Source organism: Panthera onca, chromosome F1 (assembly GCF_046562875.1).
Source record: "Panthera onca isolate mPanOnc1 chromosome F1, mPanOnc1 haplotype 2, whole genome shotgun sequence".
NCBI classification, from domain to species: domain Eukaryota; kingdom Metazoa; phylum Chordata; class Mammalia; order Carnivora; family Felidae; genus Panthera; species Panthera onca.
The window spans coordinates 65,001-67,500 of record NC_138355.1 but is presented as its reverse complement, the minus strand read 5'-3'; the positions used below and the strand labels follow the sequence as shown (position 1 = coordinate 67,500).

General features: G+C 76.0%; 2 non-coding genes across 2 annotated transcripts in view; both read right to left on the bottom strand.

Annotated features, from left to right (window-relative positions):
- The window catches only part of LOC144614510 (28S ribosomal RNA), a 4,643-nt gene extending 4,518 nt beyond the window's left edge, over positions 1 to 125 (bottom strand). Inside the window, exon 1 of the ribosomal RNA XR_013552310.2 lies at positions 1 to 125. This exon is cut by the window's left edge and continues 4,518 nt beyond it. This is a non-coding gene — a ribosomal RNA (28S ribosomal RNA).
- A 1,746-nt stretch (positions 126 to 1,871) lies between these two features.
- Positions 1,872 to 2,024, bottom strand: LOC144614431 (5.8S ribosomal RNA). Its single transcript, XR_013552234.1, has one exon. It is a non-coding gene; the product is annotated as a 5.8S ribosomal RNA (ribosomal RNA).
- Positions 2,025 to 2,500: the final 476 nt, after the last annotated feature.

Sequence of the window (2,500 nt, the reverse complement as noted above, 5' to 3'; positions counted from 1 at the left end):
CGGGGATTCGGCGCTGGGCTCTTCCCTGTTCACTCGCCGTTACTGAGGGAATCCTCGTTAGTTTCTTTTCCTCCGCTGACTAATATGCTTAAATTCAGCGGGTCGCCACGTCTGATCTGAGGTCGCGTCTCGGAGGGGCGCGCGCGCGCGCACCAGGAGGAGCCCCGCGAGGCCAGGGCGGAGGGGCGACGAGAGGACCGGAACGCCGGCCCCCGGGAAGAGGCCGCGGTCCGCACCCGCCCGGTTCTCCGGCCGACACCCAACGACGCAAAACACCCCAACGACGCCCGAGCCGCCCGCACCCCTACCGACGACCCCCCCCCCCCCAACGCACCAACAACCCCCTCCCCTCCAAACCCTCCGCGAGGGAGGGAGGGAGAGAGAGAGAGAGCGAGAGCGCGGGAGGGGAGAGAGCCGGGAGGGGATGGGGGGACGGGGAAGGTAGGGTGCGCGCACGCGGGACGGACACGGCCGAACGGCGGGCGGGCAGGCGGGAGCACGGGCCGGCGGCACAGGCGGGAGCCCTGCCGGGGTTGGAAGGCGGAGGGGTGGGGCGAGGAACGGGGGGTCGGGCAGGGCCCGAGGCGCGGGACGCGCCGCCTCGCGACGACCCCGGAGGGGGAACCGCGGCGAGCGGCGCGGGGCGGGGGAGCGGGGGGGGGGGAAAGCGGGCGCGGGCGTGGGGGGGGTCCGAGCGCGGCGGTCGCCCCCGACCGCCGGCCCTTTTCCCCCCACGCGACGCACCCGGCCTCCCCCCACACACGTCCCAACGTGCCCCGCGCTCCCACCGCGGCCCCGGACCGGGCCCGGCGGACGGCGCGGCACGCCTCCAGCCACAGAGACCCCCGCGGAGAACCAACACCCCCCCCAACACCGCGACAACGCGGGCTCGGGGCACGCAGTGCGGCGCGGCCGCAACCCGGGGGGAAGCGCGCAGCGGCGGGCGACGCCGCGGCGTCCCGCGGGCCGCCGCCGGGGCACGCATCCCCGGGGCGCAGCCCCGCGCGCGACTCGGCCTCGGCGCGAGCCGCCCCGACAAGGGCAAAGGGGGCCGGGATCGCCGGCGGGGAGCGGGGGCGGGGCCGCGGCTCGGGCCCCCGACCGCACGGCCGCGGACCGGGAGAGGAGGGGGCCACGGCCGGACCGCCGCGGTCGCCGCCCGGGGCAAGGCGGCGAGACCGACGGCGCTCCGGATCCGCGCCTCCACCCCCCACGACGGCCCGCGGGACCGCGCGGCACGGGGCACCGCAAAACCCTCCCGAGACCCGGGCGGCGATCCCAAAGACCGCGTGCGGCACGAGGGATCTCCCCCAGAGGGACCGCGGCGGCGGCCGCGGCCCTCAGGCGCGAGCTCTCCTCGCCCTTCCCTTTTCTCGCGGGCGGCGACCGGCCGCCTCGGCCTCTCCCCCCCGCCCCACCTCTCCCCCCCCCAACCACCCCACGCCACCGCCCCACGGGCGCCGGCCCCCAGCCCCCGTCCCACGCCCTCCCACGTCCCACACACAGGCCACCGCCGAGCGGACCCGGCGGGGCGAGGCGGGGGCGAGGGGGGTGCTGAGGGAGGCGGCAGGGACCGGACACACGGGGCCGGGGAGGGGGCGGGGGGAGGAGGAGGAGGAGGAGGAAGGAGGGAGGGCCGGCAGCGGCGGCCACCGTCGTCTGCACTTAGGGGGACGGAGGGCCCGGCGGCCAGGACGACCCTCTCCCCGGCCCACAGGTGACCCCGCACACCGAACCGCCGCGCAGGCGGGCGTGGCGGGGCGCACTCGGGCAGGGGCGGGCGCCGGCGGGACAGGCCCTGCGAGGGAACCCCCAGCCGCGCCTTACCCCCGGGAGAGAGACCCACCCGGGGGAGGCGATTGATCGGCAAGCGACGCTCAGACAGGCGTAGCCCCGGGAGGAACCCGGGGCCGCAAGTGCGTTCGAAGTGTCGATGATCAATGTGTCCTGCAATTCACATTAATTCTCGCAGCTAGCTGCGTTCTTCATCGACGCACGAGCCGAGTGATCCACCGCTAAGAGTCGTACGAGTTTTTGTGATCACCGGGAGGGCCAACCCCGAAAAGGGGCGACCCCCCCAACCTGGCACAGCACATCCCCGAAGGGTGCCTCCGGCCGGCCAGCAAGAGACAACAAAGACCAGACTCCGAGAGGTCGGAAGGGTTGGAACAGGGCAAGTCCAGCAGCCCGCCCCGCCACGCGGACGACGCGCGGGGCGAGCTCAGAACAACCCCACAGGCGCCCAGGGGGTTCCCGCCTGTCCCCTTCCCCCCAACACACACCCAAGGGACACGGGGCGCACGCACACGCACACGCTCACGCACCACCCGGCAGCCGCCGGGCAAGCCCCTCCCGGCAACCGGGGAGGGCCGTGGCGTGGGCGCAAGCGCGGCGGCGCCCCGGCCTGGGGCGGCGGGGGGGCGGGCAGCGGAGTCTGGAGGAGACACGGGAAGACCAGCCTCCACGGCTCCCCACGGGCCCGACCGCCCCGACCCGAGGC